This window comes from Mauremys mutica, unplaced genomic scaffold, assembly GCF_020497125.1.
Source record: "Mauremys mutica isolate MM-2020 ecotype Southern unplaced genomic scaffold, ASM2049712v1 Super-Scaffold_2380, whole genome shotgun sequence".
NCBI lineage: Eukaryota > Metazoa > Chordata > Testudines > Geoemydidae > Mauremys > Mauremys mutica.
Genome location: NW_025423354.1, coordinates 1,351,921 through 1,372,232, shown reverse-complemented (window position 1 = coordinate 1,372,232; position 20,312 = coordinate 1,351,921).

Sequence of the window (20,312 nt, the reverse complement as noted above, 5' to 3'; positions counted from 1 at the left end):
TCCTGCAGCAATCACAGGAACTAGCCTTGGCTGCCTTTAAAGCGGTGCCCCAGATGGGGAAGCCGACCCCTCCCTATGCTAAAATTACACAAGGCCCATCGGAACCGTATTCCACCTTTTTGGATCGCCTCCGAGAGGCTATTGATAGATCTCCTAATCTGACACCAGAGGCCAGAACTGCAGTTGGACTTGATCTTGCAACCCAGAATGCAAATCCCACTTGCCGCCGTATATTAGCCACCTTGCCCAAGACTGCGACCCTGATGGAAATGATTGAGGCATGTGGTAGGGCCGCTCTGCTTGAGGAGACGGATAAGGCAGCAATTCATGCTAAGGCACAGGCCTCTGCACTGGCCGTGGTGTTACAACCCCTGCTCGGGGGACAGCGGGGGGCTAGAAGACCGACCCGGCCAGCCAGCCCCTGTTTTGGTTGTGGAAAACCCGGGCATTTCCGGCGGGACTGCCCTATGCAAAATGGGCAGCGGGCCTCTGATGTGTCACCTAAAGCTGCAACTGGCGCTTGCACACGATGTGATAAGTTTGGACATCGCGCCGCCGACTGTTGGGCGCGTTACACGAAGGATGGAACACCGCTGCCGGGAAACGGATCACGGAGCGCCCCTCGGAGGAGCGCGACGACACAAGTGCCTCCACCCGCCAACCCGGCTGCCTGGAACACCTCACCGGAGCAACCCGTGGCAGTGCCGGAGTGGACTTGGCCACAGCGACAGATGTAGTTTTAGAGACTGACGAGGTTCAAGTTCTTCCTTCCAACACCGATGGTCCATTAGGATTTGGCCTGAGTGCCCTTTTGATTGGCCGTTCGTCAACATCGAAACAAGGTATTTTTGTTTTGCCTGGCCTTATTGATGCCGACTATACGGGGACTATTGGGATAATGGTACGTGCCCTCTGTCCCCCTGTGACTATAACTGCTGGTACACGTCTTGCTCAGTTAATACCTTTCAAGGGATGTGTGCCCCGATCGACCCCGATTGACCGCGGGTCTCGAGGGTTTGGATCCACTGGCCCTCCCCAAACTGCCTTTGCTATGGACATCACTTTGCGCAAGCCCACCCGAACTGCTCGGCTTCAGGGATCCGATGGGCGGCAGATCACTCAGGAAGCTTTTATTGGGGACGCAATGCAGAGTGGGGTAACTGAGGCACCTGGGACGACAGAGGTAGAAGATACTGTGTTTACCTTGGAATCAGAGCACACTGAAGCGGTTGCAGCTGAGGCCCCCATGCAGAATGATGTAGGAGATGCGCCATCTAACCTAGTATCAGAATGCCCAGGGGCAGTTGTAAATGGGGCCCCTCTACAGAGCGACATGTGTCCTCAAGAACTGCCTGTGTGTGGAAAGGGAGACGAAGAGGAGCCTATGGAAGCAAAACAAACATTTCTACTGACTGCGACAAGTTCAAATGACAATCAGCGAGAGGAAACCAAGTTTGAGCTAAGGACGGAAGTGGAAAAGGATTTGTTTGAACCTGGAAAATTGGAACTTGCAAACGGTGCTAAATTTTATTCAACTCCAGTGCAGCAAGAGAGTTTAGCTGTGCAGCTGGCAGATACTGGCTCACCCATTTTTAGTATTGAAAGCTCTGGGGCTCAAAAAACATTTGTGCCTATTACAGCTGCAGCAATTGAAGCACAAATCATTGCAGAAACTGTAACGCCTATGGAAACCTCGGCTGAAATTTTAAAGCCTTTAGAAGCAGTGCCTGAAATATTATTTCCTGAACTAGTCCACGATGTTACCACTGCTCGTTCAGGATTTGAGGCTGCAAGCAGTAGCAGTGAAGCAATTGCAACTGTGTTAGTATCAGAGATGTCTGCTGCAGTGGTGGATGGAATGTCTGAAAGAGCCACAAGATGTACACAACCTGGGCCCCTGGAGGATAGTTGCTTGTTTGCTATGCCAGGATTCTTTCTGTTTGATCCTCCCTGAATGATTTATTAATTGAGATAAATTTTTGCTTTGCCTGAATGTATAGGGTATTTGTGTGTTCTAAGTAATGATTGATTGCCCCCCCCATTACTTGCCCCGGCTCTCTGGAGCTTGGTTACCTTTGTTTTTGAAGTTAGAGAACACTCAGCCAAAAGGTTTGTTGAGTATTCTCAAACGGGGGAGTTGTAGGTTATTAGATATAAATTTAGGTAATTTGGGAGAATGGCTTTGAATTTATGTGACCCGAAGTACCTTTATGTAAAGTGCTTTTGTTAGCCTTATTAGATTTTTGTATGTTTTGTGTTATGTGTAGTTGTAGGATTGTTTGATATTAGTTGTAGCCTATATTAAATAGATAGATGGAAAGTAAATGTTGTTATTAAAGTTATATGCATGAGAATGTGCCCCCACGGTGGGAAAGTACAGATAATTGTTCATAGAAGACTAGAGAAGGGTGGGGGCTAGTTAAAAGGTACACCCTCCTAGCTAATTGATCGTGAAATAAGTTAGTGTCCATGAAAGGATCGGGCCCAGGCAGGCAGGCAACAGACAGAGAATTTGGAGAGGAAAAAAGGATCGGGCCCAAGCGGACAGGCAACAGATAAGGCTTGGAAAGCGGGCTGGAAACTCTTGAGGGTGTAGTAGATAGCCAAGGTAATTAAGCATAATTTTGGGAGTTTCAAATATTCGGGAGAATATTTGATATGGTGATTTGCCAAGATATTAGCTTGCAATTGTTTGATTATGCATAATTTTATTGTATTAGCAATTGATTTTATTGATGCATGTTTGATTTATAGAGTTATTTGTATGCTTTTAGTAATTATTGATTGCCCAGTAGGGGTAAATTTGTTTTTGTTTTTTAGATAATTGAGGAATATGGATGTTAGCTGCTTAGTACTTGATATACCATGCATTTATTTACAGAGTTAAATTTATGTTATGTGTTTTATGTTTTGTTTTGTGGTGTTTGTTTGTTTGTTTTCTGGCCAGAATTGTTTTTTGCGTTTTATGTGGTTTATGTTGTGTTTTTTCTAGGACCCCCCCTCCCTCAGTGTCAGTTTGATCGCCTGACATCTGAGGGATGATTTGGTAATAGAAGTTTGCCACAAGTTGGTGTGCTATAGAGAAGGGGGGAATCCTGTAGAATTTACACCATTTATTTGTTGTGCGTTGTTTTTGTTTGGTGTTGTTGGGGTTATGTTAAGAATTGCATGGTTATATAGGTTGGTTTTATAAAGTTTTAATTTTGGTTTGTGATAGATTGTGGTGTTATGTTGTTATATGTTGGAAATGTTTTGCTAATGTTTTTATCCCTTTTTTATTATGAGAAAAGGGGGGAGGTGTTGGGAATATTTTGCTAGCTTGGCAGATGGTAGTGTGGGAAGCTTGAGATGTTTAGGTTTTTAGGTTGGGTTAATTAGGCTGTGAGTTTTGTTATGAGAAGTTGGCCTTGGCTAACTTCTCTCTAGCAGGCAATAATAGGATAATAAATTAGAAAGCTGTCTAGGATGATGTTACCCAATGAAGTTATAGCTGCTGCTTGTGTGTACCTTATTAACTATTTAGCAATTGCTTGATTGCTTGGCCTTAATTGTATATAAGAGCATGCTGGAAATGAATAAAGAACTCTCTCTGCTTATGATCACATGGGTTGTCAGACTCTGTCCATGCTCTCCTGCGATGCAACACCCCACCTCCTCACAGCTAGGGTCATAGGCACCGAGTCCGAGAATGCTCTGGGGCTGGAGCACCCACAGGGAAAAAATGGTGGGTGCTCTGCCCCCCCATTACCCCCTCCTTTCCTCCCCCAGTGCCTCCCACCTGCTGGTGGGCCTCCCCCAATAGGCAGCGCCTCCCCCTCCCTCCCCATGCCTGCCGTGATCAGCTGTTTCACAGCATGTAGGAGGCTCTGGGAGGGACAGGGGGGAGTAGCGAGGATGCAGTGCACTCAGGGGAGGAGGCCGAATGGGGTGGGGTGGGAAGAGGTGGGGTGGGGACTTGGAGGAAGGGGGGGGCGGGGCCTGGGGCAGAGCTGGGGGCCGAGCACCCCCCGGCACATTGGAAAGTCAATGCCTGTAGCTGGGGTTAAGGACCAGCTCAGGGACACAGCAATGTACCTGGGCGTGGACCCCTGGGATCCGGCCTCCCAGTCTCTCGCTCTCCCTCCCTGCCCAAACACACGCACAAGCTAAGGAAGGGCTCCCCACTCAACCCGTCCATTAGTCCCAGCTCCTGCCTTTTTATACCTCCCTGGCCAGGTTTTTCTCTTTCACACCCTTGCTCTGGCCGGCCCTTTCCTCTCTCCCATCCTTTGTACATCACTGACTTTTGTATTCTCCCCCCGCCACCCCGTTCATTTGGAAATGCTTGTCTTATTGGCCTGTGGGATTGTGGGATACTTTTGGTGGACTCCTGGAGCAGGAGTACAGTGGGGCTGTCTCTACACTAAAAAGCAAGAGGGCTTGAACCCTGGATCCCAGCTTGACTCAGGCTCAGACCTGCCACACCTGTGGGGCCTGGCCCCTGGGTCCAAGCCCGGGGTTAGCACAATTTGTGTGTAGACACAAGCGCGGGGGGGGGGGGGTAGGCTTGAGCCTGAGGTCAAGCCCTGGTCTTACACTGCAGTGTAGACACACACACCCAGACGCTACCACTGTTCAACTAAATAATCCCATTTATCTACCCTCCTTTTAAGGGCCATGAGACAGGAGCTGTTCCCAAGATGGGAGGCAGGGGGATCATGATTAAATTTTCATGCTGATCCTGTTTACCCTGCAGGGGACTAGTAGGACATCGTTCAAGCCTTTGAGATTCTGCATGGAAGGTGCTAGAGAGGCACAAAATAGATCATCCTCACACTGCAAAGGGGACAGGGAGGGAAAGCCATTCTCTGTGGACTTCGACTGCCACAGAGGTTTGCAGACTAGTCAGCAGAGATGCAGGAGTTAGAAAAATACATTTCATGGATCAAAAAACTAAAATCTAAATTAGCCTTTCAGTAGTAGAGAACATTTCCTCTGTCCATGCCAGCTTACTGGATGTATTGCCACTGTTAGATTTAACTGGGCCTATTTTGAAGCATCTCTCTAGAACTAGGGTCACTGTAACCATTAAAATCAATATTAAGCCAAAGAGGAAATGACCCCGGATTATAGTTAAACAATAGATCCAATTCAAAGGTATGATCTCTTAGGTGACTTCAAGATAGCAATCCTGTGAGAGGGACTGGGCTGAACTCATTCTGAGTGTAAGCCCAGTGAAGTCAATGGAGTGATATTGACCCAGTACATCTCTGTGATTTGCTGTACAGGGCAGCAGACAAGACACCAGGCCTTTTGGCAAGGTGGTAAGCACTGTACTCTCTGTGGTTTTAAGGGAGTCTGACCTTTCTGCCTTACCTCCTCCAATCTGCTCCCAGTGCTGACTGGGGAATGATGACACTCCCTGGAGACGATGTGTTTGACCCACAGACTCGCTCTAAGTGGCTACCTGTCAGTTTCCATTTCAGCCCCACCTTACTGTTTACAGGAGTGCTGACCACTAGCTGACATATTACCTGTATTGATTCTCTAATAGCTGTCAAGGTGGAGAGAAAGACTATTCTAAGACAGGTTTCAGAGTAGCAGCCGTGTTAGTCTGTATCCGCAAAAAAAACAGGAGTACTTGTGGCACCTTAAAGACTAACAAATTTATTTTAGCATGAGCTTTCGTGAGCTAAAGCTCACTTCTTCGGATGCATAGAATGGAACACACAGACAGGAGATATTTATACATACAGAGAACATGTAAAGGTGGAAGTATGCATACCAACAGGCAGAGTCTAATCAATTGAGATGAGCTATCGTTAGCAGGAGGAAAAAAACTTTTTGAAGTGATAATTAAGATGGCCCATAGAAGGTGTGAGGAGAACTTAACATAGGGAAATAGATTCAATTGGTGTAATGACCCAACCATTCCCAGTCTTTGTTTAGACCACAGTTAATAGTATCTAGTTTGCATATTAATTCAAGTTCAGCAGTCTCTCTTTGGAGTCTGTTTTTGAAGTTTTTTTGTTGCAAAATTGCCACCTTCAAGTCTGTCACTGAGTGGTTAGAAAGGTTGACGTGTTCTCCCACTGGTTTTTGAATGTTATGATTCCTGATGTCAGATTTGTGTCCATTTATTCTTTTGCGTAGAGACTGTCCGGTTTGGCCAATGTACATGGCAGAGGGGCATTGCTGGCACATGATGGCATATATCACGATGGCATATATCACATATTCTAAGACAAGCGCTGAGCTCTTAGCTGAGTGGGATCATAAACGCCCCATTAAAGGTTTCATTCAATAACAATCTTTACTAAAGTAAACATAGGCGGCAGGTTCGTATAATTTTTGGTGGGGCCCAAAATGGTGGTGTCCCCCCCCCCCCCGCTCTCACCCTGTAAGCTGATATAAAATGAAGCTACAATGCGTCAGCACTACAAGATTACAAGGGTCAATTAAAAGTGGAAAGTCAGAAGCAGCACTTGCCTGCTTTAATATACAGTATTAAATTTTGTTGCACCTGTTGTGACAAAGTGGGAATGTTCTTAATGTTTTCTCTGAATACTGTGTGGGTGCCTCAGTTTCCCCTGCAAAGTGCCATCTGACGGTGTTGGGGACAAAGATCAGGTGGCCTCCTTGTCCGGAAGAGACACAAAGGCCAGATGAGGGAGTGTCAGTTTGGAGCTGGCTGGGGAAATCGGGAGAGGCCCAGAACTTGGGTCTGGGCTCCCCACCCCCCAAGATGGACCTGACTGAGGGGTTCTGTTTTCTGTACCTACAAGCTCTGTTTTAGACTGTGTTCCTGTCATCTAATAAACCTTCTGTTTTACTGTCTGGCTGAGAGTCACGTCTGACTGCGGAGTTGGGGTGCAGGGACCTCTGGTTGCCCCAGGACCTGCCTGGGCACACTCGCTGCGGAAAGTGCATGGTGTGGAAGGGCTGAATGCTCCGAGGTCAGACCCAGGAAGGTGTAAGCTTCTTGTCCTGGAGACAGTATGCTCAGAGAGGAGGCTCCCCCAGAGTCCTGACTGGCTTTGTATGGAGTTGTTCCAAAGCATCCCAGCATCCCCTTCCACACCATGCGCTTCCCGGAAGTCCGCACAGGCACTGACACTCCCTCCTCTGGCCTTTGTCTCTTTTCCAGGCATTAGGAGGCCACCTGATCTCTTTGTTCTCCAACACCTTCAGTTGGCACCTTGCAGGAGAGTGGCCCAGGCTGGAGGCAGGGTTGCAGCCATTCTCTGTGCAGACGGCATCACACTGGCCCTCTAGGGCTTTACAACAATCACACCCCCTTATCCCACCATCTAGAGCCTTAAGAAATGCATTGGGGAAACTGAGGCACACAGACAGTACTCAGAGAAAACACCTGTATATGACCAGTTACATACTTTGAAGGGTGTAAAATAATCAAATATTGTGCTAAATACAATGATACTCCAAACTGTGCAGGAGCGTGCTCGGTGCTGGGGGTCAGGGCTGTGGGAGGAATGGGTACAGGGGGATGTCCGGATCAGAGGGGCTGGGCTCGGAGCTGGGGTCAGGGCTGTGAGGGGGATGGGGCCGGGGGTGTGCCCAGGTCCGAGGGGCTGGGCTTGGAGCTGGGGGTCAGGGCTGGGTGGGGAGGATGGGTTTGGGGGGGTGCCCATCTCAGAGGGGCTGGGCTTGGAGCTGGGGGTCAGGGCTGGGTGGGGAGGATGGGTTTGGGGGGGTGCCCATCTCAGAGGGGCTGGGCTTGGAGCTGGGGGTCAGGGCTGGGTGGGGAGGATGGGTTTGGGGGGGTGCCCATCTCAGAGGGGCTGGGCTTGGAGCTGGGGGTCAGGGCTGGGTGGGGAGGATGGGTTTGGGGGGGTGCCCATCTCAAAGGGGCTGGGCTTGGAGCTGGGGGTCAGGGCTGGGCCTGGGGGGTAATGGGGTCGGGGGGTGCCTGACAGCCACCTCCCTGAGACCCCCCCAATCCAACCCCCCTTCCCTGGCCCCCCCACAGAACCTGTGCCCCCTCCCTGCCCCCTGAGTGTCCCCGGGACTCCCTGCCCCTTAGCCAACCCCCCGGCCCCGGCTGCTTACCCCCAGCTCAGCGCGCGCCTGGAGAAGCGGCCCTGCACAGCGCTGCAGCCGCATGGCTCCCGGAGGGGGCTGAGCTCTTCCCCGCTCAGAGCCGCGTGGTCAGGGAAGGAGCCGCTCGGCCCGGAGCTCCCAGCCCCGCCCCCTGACCATGCGGCTCTGAGCGGGGCGGAGCTTAGCCCCGCCCCCCCCAGCCAAGCTGCTGCTGCGCTGTTTAGGACCCGGCGCGAACAAGCGGAGGAGGAGCGGCCCGTCCTCTGCAGCCAGGCGGGGCCGCTACTGGTAAGGGGCCATCCCTCTCCCCCAAGCGGAGCCGGTAGCGCGGCCCTGCCCCGGCTGCAGGGGACGGGCCGCTCCTCGGCTCGCAGCGGCAGGATGAGCTGGGGCCCCAGCTCTAGGCACCAGCTTGTTTTGCTGGTGCCTAGAGCCGCCCCTGCCGGGCGGGGAGGGGGGAAGCTCCAGCCATGGCGACGGTGGCGGCGGCGGCGGGAGGTGCGCTCCAAGCAGGGGAGAAAACATTGGTGGGGCAGAGCCCCTGCTTGGGAATATTCCTGGGGCTAAAGCCCCAGAGCCCCATATAAGTCGGTGCCTATTAAAGTAAATGGACATCAGTGGCCTCCCCCTCAAGCCCCCTAATGCAAGGGCCATTATAAAATGGGCAGGCAGCACTGAAGCAGACTTATTTCTGCAGTATCAGTTTCAACAACATTTTCCAACGATTCCTTTAATGAAAAGCTGATTTTTTTTCAGGGCCATGAACCACCAAGGAAATAAGCAAAGCATCCATTCACCTTTTAGAGCTCGCCAGGTCTCCTTACGGCTGATTTCAGCAACCACATCTGTCAGTATGTAATTACAGTTTAGAAATGTAGCACTGGGTAAGAAAGCCGGTAGCAGCGTTAGCTGTAGTAGTAAATATGTATATTATAGTGGCAACCAAAGACCTCAGTCAGCATTAGTGCCCCATTGCGCTGGGTACTGCACAAACCCAGGAAAAAGACAATCTCTGCCCTGAAGGGTTCGCATCCTTCTCTAATATGCATCCACATAAAAAATATAGACACGTGGTCAGTGCTGGCCTAACTCTGCTCCCTCTGAAATCATTTAAGCAGCCAGACCAGTGCTGAGTGCTTTTGAGCCTAGTGCATGGTGACCCTGATCCAAAACCCATCGTAGTCAATGGGCGTGTTTCCATTGACTGCAATGAGCTTTGGGCCTTGGCTCAGCCCCACTAAGAAAATATGTGTAAAGATTATTATATTTATAAGGCCATGTCTACACTACCCTTTGTATTGGCAAAACTTAAGTCGCTCAGGGGTGTGAAAAAAACACACCCCTGAGTGACATAAGTTTTGCTGGCATAAGTAATAGTGTGCACAGCGCTATGTTGGTGGGACCGCTTCTCCCGCCGACATACCTACGGCTGCTCGTGGAGGTGGTTTTATTGTGTCGATAGGAGAGCTCTCTCCCATCGTCATTGAGCGGCTACAAGAGCGATCTTACAGCGGCGCAGCTGCATCGCTACAGCTGTGCTGCTATAAACCCGCTAGTGTAGACATGGCTTAGTCTGGGCTAGATTTTTCCATTAGCCCCCTCTGCTGCCTGTAAGCATTAAGCTCTTTCCTTTCCTTGTCAGCTTAAAAAAGACATAAGAATCATCTGAACAAAACTGTATCTCAGTTACCTGTCTGAAGACCACACAGGGGAAAAGTCCACAGTGAAAATTAGATATGAAAAAAACCACATGGCAGAATTCATGCCATTGTTTAATTTTTGAAGCAGCTTCAGAATGTAAGGCTAACTAAAATAACTGTTAAAATGTTTTAAATCGCCTCAAACCATCTGTGCATTTGATCAATGGCACTTCAGTTTAATTATGTCTGTTGTGTGGATGGACTATACCCTTGTTTTCTCATTAAAAGCAATAATAAGAAAATCAAAAGTGTTATAAAGGTCTTGTAAACTTTACTCATTTTCTCTCTTTTGAATCTGTGGTTTGGGGCCCAGTCTTTGGAAGCAAGAGAATTTTATTAATTTAGTACAAATTGTAAATTTCCAGTTCTGAAATAGTATTAAAACATGTTACATTTAAGACAGAAAATGTTAATTTGTAGTTTTGTAATATGATTTTTCTACAAAAAAATAAAGTGCACCTCAACTCAGCTCTATAATACTAAGATTAGAATAGACACTAAAGTGTAGGCTGCCACAAAGTTATAACCAGAATATTAAAATCAAGCAAAATCATTCAAAGACCCTCTTATTTGCTTCTTTTAATCCACAATATACTATGTGTTGCATTAATAATCCCTTATTATGTGTTACATTTAGTCAGTGTTTTGCATATATACTTGCCACTCCTACCAGATTATAAATTAAATTTGATTTACCTCTTGTGATATAACCACATATTTTTAAAAAAAAATCTTGGAAGATTCAGGAGTATGATCCTGTGGTAAACCAGGCAATATTGAATTGACGGACTATTACAGAAAACAGATACTAGAACTAATCATTATTTTCATACCTGATGTTATTTCTGTCCTTGGTAGCTTTAATGTGGTAAAAGTTAATGGCTGTAATGGAGTTCACTACTATTGTGGTTTCTTTTCAAGAGATACTGTGGCTTTAAAACCAGGTACTTAGTGCCTGCAGTTTATTTCCAAGCACAACTTGAAAGGATGCTGAGCAGATGACTTTACAACAATGACAGATGGTTGGCACTCTTCTTGTGGGGCTGCTGATTACGATTATGTTCCCTCTAGAGCCCAGTGGAGTAGTCACTGACTCACCCTTCCCAACCTCAGTTTTGAATTGGCATAAACTGTATTGTACCTTTCTTGATCTTTGTTGTGTTTCTAAATATGGGACAGTCTGTTTAAGTGAAAGCAAAGGTCTCTGAAGACGCTTCCCTGGCAGCAGATCTTGTGGACAGATTAACTATTTTCTCATACTGATACCCATGATACTAATCACGTCAGCCATACCGTCAGAGGCTCATTCACCTGGACATCTCCCAATCTGATATATGCTATCATGTGCCAACAATGCCCTCTGCCATGTACATTGGCCAAACTGGACAGTCTCTACACAAAAGAATAAATGGACATAAATCAGACGTCAAGAATTATAACACTCAAAAACCAATTGGAGAACATGTCAACCTCCATGGACACTCAATTACAGACCAAAAAGTCGCAATTCTTCAACAAAAAAACTTCAAAACCAGACTCCAATGAGAAACTGCAGAACTGGAATTAATTTGCAAACTGGTCACCATTAAATTAGGCTTGAAAAAGACTGGGAGGGGATGGGTCATTACACAAACTAAAAACTATTTCCCCATGCTAATTTCCACCACTACTGTTACTCACACCTTCTTGTCAACTGTTTGAAATGGACCATCCTGATTATTACTACAAAAGATTTTTTTTTCCTCCTGCAAATAGCTCACCTTAATTAATTTGTCTGGTTAGAGTTGGTATGGCAACCCTCATCTTTTCATGTTCTCTGTAAGTATATATCTTCCTACTATATTTTCTACACCATGCATCTGATGAAGTGGGTTTTAGCCCATGAAAGCTTATGCCCAAATAAATTTGTTAGTCTCTAAGGTGCCACAAGTACTCCTCATGCTTTTATCAGTGACCCTAAAAAACTAGAATGCCTTAATCTTAATAGCAGAGTGCCTATTGTCCTTTATCATCAGAGTAAACAGTAAAGAATCTTAAAAAGAAATAGATAAAGATAAAACAAATAATCTAGTGAAGTCTGTCATTCCCCACCCTTTCATTAAAGACCTACAGAAGTACTCAACACCTTGCAGGTTTGAGCCCTGTGATTCTGTGTTGCAGCCCAAAACATCTCCATATGGAAAACCTACTCCTAGAGCATGGAAACACAGCGCTTACATGGAAAGAACAAAAAGTCACGTTTAGGACAGGAGGCATATATGAATGTAACAAACTATAGAACCAAGGTTCTGTGGTGCTCATCTTCAATACCTTCTGCACAAAGAGTGGCCCAGGAGAGATGGGGATGGCTGTTTTGTTCGGACCCTAAGTGGCATCCAATAATGCAGGAAGGATTTGGATTCAGATGTGTGAAGAAAGGAATATGACAGGCTGGCACCTCCATGGGGCAAAATGTAAACTAGAACCAGACATCCCAACTACAAGTACAACTGTAACACAACATTTCCTGCATTTCTAACCTTTTAATTGTACTGTTATCAATAGGCAATAAATATACTTTCAAACCACTGATGTGCCTGCTACCTCAATTTCAGTGTTAAAGTTTTTCTTATGGGCATGCTTTTATAGGCTTGCATTCAACATGGAAAGAAGAGCTGCACATTGTTCTTTATCTGCAGTATTTTCTTTTATTTTTGATTGTTACTTGAAAACAACTTGTTTTCTGCAATACTGGCAACAACTGAGATGTTTTACCAATAAGCTTTGCCAGAATGTAGAGACTTGACATGGAATTGGGTGTAACTCCCCCAGTGGTTTGTTTATTAATCCTGATTACTCATGCTGTCACTGAGAAAACATGAGTGAAACTAACTTAGACTTGGGGAAACTGAAACTTGACACTATATTAACAAATATTCTTTTCCTTAATAAAAAAGAGTCCAGGTCCTCAGTTGGTGTAAATAAGCCTAGCTCCCCTGGTTGCAGTAAGTCTATGCTGACCTACACCAGCTGAGAATCGGACCCAAGACTTGTAAACTTTTTTGATTAATGAGAAGCTGCCATGTCATTCCCTGATCAACTTTCAGAGCAATATTTTGGTTCTGGCAACACCAAAGATCATGGATTATCACAGGTTAGAAAGAAGTCAATAGATTTCTCTTACCTATTGTCTTAATTCTATAATTCTATGAATTACAGATCTGTGAACATTGTCAAGCACATTAATACCCAACGTTCACTGAACTAACATGGCTCATTTCTATTTAAATTCACACAGTATGTGTAATAACATGGTTGGGACTGTTAAAGCAAGACTAGTACTTTGGGCATGCAACTAAGAGTCAGAGCTTTTGGGTTTTTTTCCCATCTCTGTAATGGATGGCTTACCAAAGAGCCCTATATGAGTCAAGGTCTGAAAGTTTTGGCCTTAACCTCTCTGGGTTTGTTTACCTATCTCAAAGGTTGTAAGAGACTCTCTGGGAACTGATCCTGTCTCTCGGTGGCATGGCATGCTAATCATAGAATGTCAGGGTTGGAAGGGACCTCAGGAGGTCATCTAGTCCAACCCCCTGCTCAAAGCAGGACCAATCCCCAACTAACTTCAAAGCCACCTCATGGTGGCAAACTTAACACGTAACTACCAAAATATTTGCTTGAATAAGAAATATTGACCCTAATGTGAACTGTAACTTTCTGCACAGCCAGTATAAACCATATCTTTTCAACTGAATGAGTGCGGTTGTATGTCTGTGAGGCTAGTAGGCGCAGTCCTGCACTCTCTTTCAGAGCCCTAATGAAGTCTACACTCCCATTGTTTTCTGAGGGAGTTTTTTTCCTGGTGAGTACTACAAAACTTGGCGCCAGTTCAGGGAACAGTTATCAGGAAACTAGATGCTACCTGAGACTGTGGAATTCCCCATCCCAGTAGCTGAAGGAACAACAGTCAGAGTTCGTCAATACAAAAGTGAACACCACCTCTGCTGGTGTATAGGGTAGCTCTAGATCCTAGAGACAGCATGGCCTAGTCGGTAGGATTACTGGACTGGAACTGTGGAGATGTGGATTCTATTTGTGGCTCTGGTCTGCTAGGTGATCCTGGGCAGGCCACTTCACTGCTCTGTGCCTCAGTTTCCCCATCTGTAAAATGGGGAAAATATTACTGCCCTCCTCTGTAAAGCTCTTTAATATTTACTGATGAAAAGTTCTATAAAAGAGTTAGGTATTATTTATTATTAAAGTTAGTGGATCTATGCTGGTTTATATCAGCTAAGAACCTGGTCCAAAGATTTTGCATTACAGTAACTATTGCATTTACAAGCTCTTTTCCCTCCATAAGATGCTTATCTTACTGCACAGCAAATGTCTCAAGGTTATTGAAACTTGATACAGACACTTCGGAGGGGGGTGATTAGCTATTAATAGGAAGAATACCATTTATTTTAGCTTTAAATGTTTCTAGTCTGAAAAGTGACTGTACAAATATATTTGCAGATCCCTTTAGCTAAAAGCTCTCAACGATTTCTGTATCAAATGTGCTTCATTTACACACAAAAAGTTCTTTCCAACTTCCAGCTCTGCAAACTCATGCTTGGGTGTTTGAATCAAGCTGGATTCCTTCCATCTCATTCATCATCACCAATGATAAAGCAACACCTGTGTAATCCCATTGTCTTCAGCTGACTGGCATTTAGCAACAATTGCGTTGGTGATGCATAAGAAGGAAGCAAATCCAATAATGTTGGCTCTCTGGTTAACAGATTTACAAAAATCAGTAAACATTTATTTCACTAAAGTCAGCAGATACACCAGGGGGCAAGTCTGACTAGCATCCAGAATACCTATTCTGGAGTAAAGTCACTTTTATTCCAGAATAAAATATCTACATGGAGGAGTTCTACTAGCTGTGCTGTAGTTTTCCTGTATAGGCAAACCCTAAGTCAGAGCAACAAGAAACAAACCATTAATGCTTTACAGAGACAAGGTGGGTGCGGCAATATCTTTTACTTGGCCAAGTTCTGCTTGCAAGAGAGACACGCTTTTGAGCTTATACAGAGCTCTTCCTCAGGTCTGGACAGATATTAAAAGATATTACCTCATCCACCTTGTCTCTCTAGTATCCTGGGGCCAACACGGCTACAACACCGCATACAATTAACACTTTACAGCAGCTCAGTCTTAAATAGCAATAAGATAACAGTGTTTGCTTCAAGCGAATCCTCTCAAGGTCTATGGCAGCCAAGAACTTCTCTCCCTCATAGGCAGAAAGAGGTCTAACCATGCTAAAAACCATCTTATTACACATGGGAAGATCCTCTAAGGACAAAACTTACCTCAGTGCCCAGGGGTAAGCTTCACCCTTACAGATGTGAAAGTAGAATTAATTATATTGTAAAAATAAGAATGGATTAAAGAAATGTTGTATGTACCTTTAAGCAGAAATAAAAAATGTTGAAATACAGGTGCCAGGAAAAGAAACATTAGGCATCAACAAGGGTGCTAATGGCAAAACGTTAACAGAAGATCAGTAATAGTAAGGAAATAAGATATGCATACCTAGCCCAGGTAAACTTATCTGATTCAAATTTATATTATTTGCATCATTCTGTCAAATCAGAATTTTTTCTATAGTGCTACTTCTTTAGTGCTAGTGCATCAGCATTACAGTGTGCTTAATTAAGTTAAACTGGTTTTAATAACGTGAATGTGGCAAGTTTTCCAATACTGTATGCTTATATTTGTGTTGCTAAGAGCAGATCAGGCACAGGGGCACCAGTTTAATAATCTTGCCTAGGGCACCAGAAATCCTAAGGATGGCCCTGTTTGAAGTGCTAAGTGTAGCCACAGCCGGGCGCACCATGAGGCTGCCAACGGCCGGCCCCAGCACTGGCCAGACCTGTGGGCTTGTGCTGATCTCCGCTGTGCTGCTGCAATCCATTTGCGTGGCGGTGACTTTCCTTTCCTTCACTAATGAGCTGAAACAGGTAAGTACCACGGCGGCGATCTAGGTTGCTGGATCCAGCACTGCTCAATCTGCAGGCTGATTTGGCCAGCCTACAGGCAGTTCCTCGTTCTCTCTCTCACTCTCCCTGCAAATCTAGCCACGAAAAACCAACGCATCGTGTGTGCCCTTGTCCTGCTCAAAGGAAGGTTGTATGGGTTCCTGCACGAGTGATCCGGTTCCCACTGACGGCAGTGGCAAAACTCCCAGTGTTTGCAGGGAGCAGGATTGGGCCCAAGCTGAACTGTAGTGTGGCAGTGTTTATTGTAGCAGAAAAGCCTTAGAGATCCAGCGCTTTTGCTTTCATTGTAGGAGAAGTGGGTTAGGCTGGGTTTGTTTGTTTTGCTGGTTGGCTGGGTTTGTTTGCTCTTTATGCAGAACACGAAGGTCACGAAAAGAGAGGTTTTAAAAACTCACCTTAGACTTTTATTCCCCCCCCCCCCCCCAGAAACAGAAATGCGCTTTTCATTAATGGTCCAAAGTCGCTCTTTCTTCTCTCCAATTTGTGCCTTGTCAGCACTGCTGGAACATTAGTAGCGCTCGGGGCTAGGAGGAGAGTCAGCCTTCTCACCCGAATAGTCACACGCTTAAAGAGAAACCCAACGACACTACTTTGCTTTCAGACAGTGACTAATCCTGATAGAATTTCAGGCAGACACAAGCTGATCATTGCCCCAACGCAGAGAGTTGGGGAATGTCTGTGGAGGGGGCTGCGCCTTCCACACTCTGCAACCACAGGTTCATATATCAGCTCAGCCATTTATCTTTTCTTAAGTACGTAATTGAAGGTCCATGCAACATTTGGCTGGTTGACTTTTGCACAAGACTTTAAAAACCATGGTCCTAGATGGACATTCATGACCCCATGGCAGTTCTGTAGGGATAGTGGGTTTGTCTAGGTGTCCATCCACGTTTCCTATCCTGCCATCCCTACTATAGTGTGCTGTCCATCTGGGTGCTCTCCCTAGCTCCAGAGGTGGCTGAACACAAGCAGCATTCTAGGTATATCATTTCTGTAGGGTTTTGAGATCCTTGCATTTGAAAGGTGCTGTATAAGTATAAAATACTATTGCAACCCTTGAATTTACCACCTGCAAAATTTAGTAGTACTCTACTCACCGCTTCTTTTGAGATGGCTAAATCAGATGGTTTGGGAAATTCTTATCAGATGATTTGCACCACTCTACAATCAATACCAGACTTCTTAAGTGTATACACTTAATCTGGGGACCTGTCTGCTGAATTTGTTGCTCTGATAGCTTCATATCTGGTGAAATTAGGAATCTACAGAAACATTACATTTGTCTTAAGAAAATAGGTTACACTGTACTGGCGATAAGAGAGAAATGTAGGCAAAGTTGTTCCAACCCTCGTCTACTTGGTTCAAAGTTCTTTGTTATCAAACTTTTGAACATCAGCAATTAGTAACCACAGCACCTTCTCCTAGTTGCTTTTCCTCCAACTATGTATGGTTTGAACTTTTGAAAGAGTACTCTACTATCCTGAATAAACCACGTCCAACAATTCTTACCTCAGATATAGCTCTTATTATTGCAGGAGAATAACTAACCCTTTTGTGGTGTGAAGGCTGACTCCAGTCCTTCGGGTGCCTGCTCATGTCCATTGCACATTGTGTGAGTGCTCTCCACAAGCACCGGTGTGGGACGTTTTTCCACCAGCAGTATCCATAGGGGAGCTGCTCCGGCCCCCTCTGGAGTGGCGCCCGCATGGCATGGTATAGGGGGTGCTGCCGGCTCCCCCCACCCTCAGTTCCTTCTTGCAGCTAGTGGCAGTGCCGCTAGTTTGCCGCTCTTACTAGCGTTGCTTAGGCTTTATTCGTGTGAACTAGAGTTCTTGTAAACGGAGTGTTTTATGACGACAAGGTCCAGCTACGGCCCCACCCAGCCTTCCTACCAAAGGTGGTATCTTCCTTCCACATGAGCCGGGACGTATTCCTGCCTGTGCTCTGTCCCGGGCCACACAAGACTGGACGTCCAGGGGGCCTTGGCTTGGCAGAGCTGTATTACAGTCTGTGTATCTGTGCACTCCTACCTGCCTCCACAGGAACTGCTGGGTCACCTAATGTGGAATGGACATGAGCAAGCGCTGGCCGAAGAAAAGACGGTTACCTGTTCCGTAACTGGTGTTCCTGGAGATGTGTTGCTCATGTCCATTCCACGACCCACCCTCCTTCCCCTCTGTCAGCGTTTCCAGCAAGAAGGAACTGAGGGTGGGGGCAGCTTCCAAGTTTACACAGATCCCTGTGTGGGCAGTCAGGCCATGCTCCTGTCTCAGGGATCCACTCCGGCTTGGGATCCTTGCTGCCCTGCTGTTGTCCTCCCCATGAGGTGATCAACTGAGGTCTGTGTGGTGACAGAATCAGTTTGTAACAGGCCTGTCTTTCACATTCTCCTCTCAGGCTTGCTGGCAGACTTGTCTGAGGATCTGACAGAGGCGAAGCACAGGGACTACCCAGAAGAACACAGGCAAATCAGAATCAGTCCTCTCCTGCAGCAATGGGTTGGCTGGAAGCATCAAACTGGCAGCTTCACGTTTCCTTGATCTTGCTACTCTCCATGCACACAAAGGGTAAGGAGAAAAAAGTGTTCCGCAATGTAATTCTGACAGGGTGGTGAGCTGAAAGATAACCGCTAACTGTTCAATTTTATTAGGAAAGGAAAAGTTCAGTGTGGAGAATCGCAGCTTAAGAATCTCCAAACCACAGTGCAGTCTGGGAAAGTACAGCATTTTAGCTGTCAGTACGGCGCTCCTGCAGCGCACCCCGAAGGATCCTCTTGCGCACCCCACTGTGGAGACCGCTGTATTAAACAGTTCAACGTTCTGTGACTCACCTACAATCCTTCAGTACTGGACATGTGGTTTGTTTTGCAGGATTTTTTTTTTTTTGGTGCTTTAGGGAATCTTACTCTGGCTCCCTAATAAGACATGATACAGTTAAACCAAATGGCCAGAAGAAACAGCAGTAGTACCTTTGTGTAGTCAGTTTGCTCTCAATGATTTAATGTGTGGTAGGAAGGTAGTAATCAGTAGGAGAAAATTAACTTCATGAGTCTGCTCTGTGCACTGAGCCCCAATAAAACTTTGGATCCCAACACCCTGAACAGCTCAAGGTCCCACCTTCCCTATTGACAACTATCTTGGAATATGGTTCTTAACTTAGTGATTCGGACCCATCTCTCAACTAACATAACATTTCTTTGGTTTTAGGTGCCTTGGCTGGACCAGTTGTTGATTCACATGTAACAGCAGTTTGGGGGAAGAATGTCACCCTGAAATGCCTAATTGAAATAACACAAATCTCATGGGAGAAGATGCATGGTAAAAGTAAACAGCCCATTGCTGTTTGGGGGAGGGATAGCTCAGTGGTTTGAGCATTGGCCTGCTAAACCCAGAGTTGAGTTCAATCCTTGAGGAGGCCACTTAGGGATCCGGGGCAAAAATTGGTCCTGCTAGAGAAGGCAGGGGGCTGGACTCAATGACCTTTCAAGGTCCCTTCCAGTTCTAGGAGATTGGTATATCTCCAATTATTACCTATGCTCCGGGTGGCCCATATGCAGGGGCGGCAGGGATCCAGCATGGGAGCTGAGAATGAACAGGGGGCCCTGGGAGCTGTAGTTCCTTCGTTAGCTCCCTACCTATAGAGCCAGCCCTGGAGCAGGGAAAGAACTACATTTCCCAGCATTCCCTTGGCTGCTATCAACAGGAAAGGGAGGGGGGAGTGAGGTACTGAGACCTCATGCTGCAGCTTGGTGTGAATGGAGAGCTACACTGGGAAGGGCAGGGAGACCCCAATTCCCACCCCCTGACTGCCCCCCCAAACCATCCAACCCCCCTGATCACCCCCTGAAACCCTGCCCCTGACTGCCCCCCCGGGACCCCACCCCTTATCTAAGCCTCCCTTCTCCCTGTCCCTGACTGTCCCCTCCTGAGACCCCCCCCCACCTTAACTGTCCCCTGACTGCCCTGGCCCCCATCCACACCCCTGCCCCCTAACAGACCACTGGGACTCCCACACCTATCCAACCACTGCCTGTCCCCTGAGCCATCCAACCCCCCAGCTACCTGTCCCTTGACTGCCCCCGGGACCCCCTACCCCTTCTCCAACCCCCCGGTCCCCTTACTGTGCCGCTCAGACCAGTGTGTCTGGCTCTGTGCAGAGCCCAACACTCTTCCGCAGACACGCTGCTGCGCTCCCCTGTGGAGCGCACAGCCCCGCCCTCCCCAGAGCGCTGCTGGCGTGGCGTGCTGAGGCTTCAGGAGTGGGGGAGCAGAGGAGGGGCACTGGATGCTGCAGACCCCGATGCAAGCGGCTCAATCTGGCTGAGCCACTATGTCAGCCGTGCTGCGCTCTGCATTGGGAGGAAAATCCCGGACCTTCTGAGAGTTTGATCGCTATTTAAAACCCCCAAAGCCGGACATGTCCATGAAAATACGGACGTATGATAACCCTAGTCGTATGCTCAAGGAGTAGGCTTTGGCCCAGATATCCCCTTCAGAAGACGTCACCAGACTGGATTAGGGATACTGGTGTGACCTCGCCTTGCAGCCCCCAA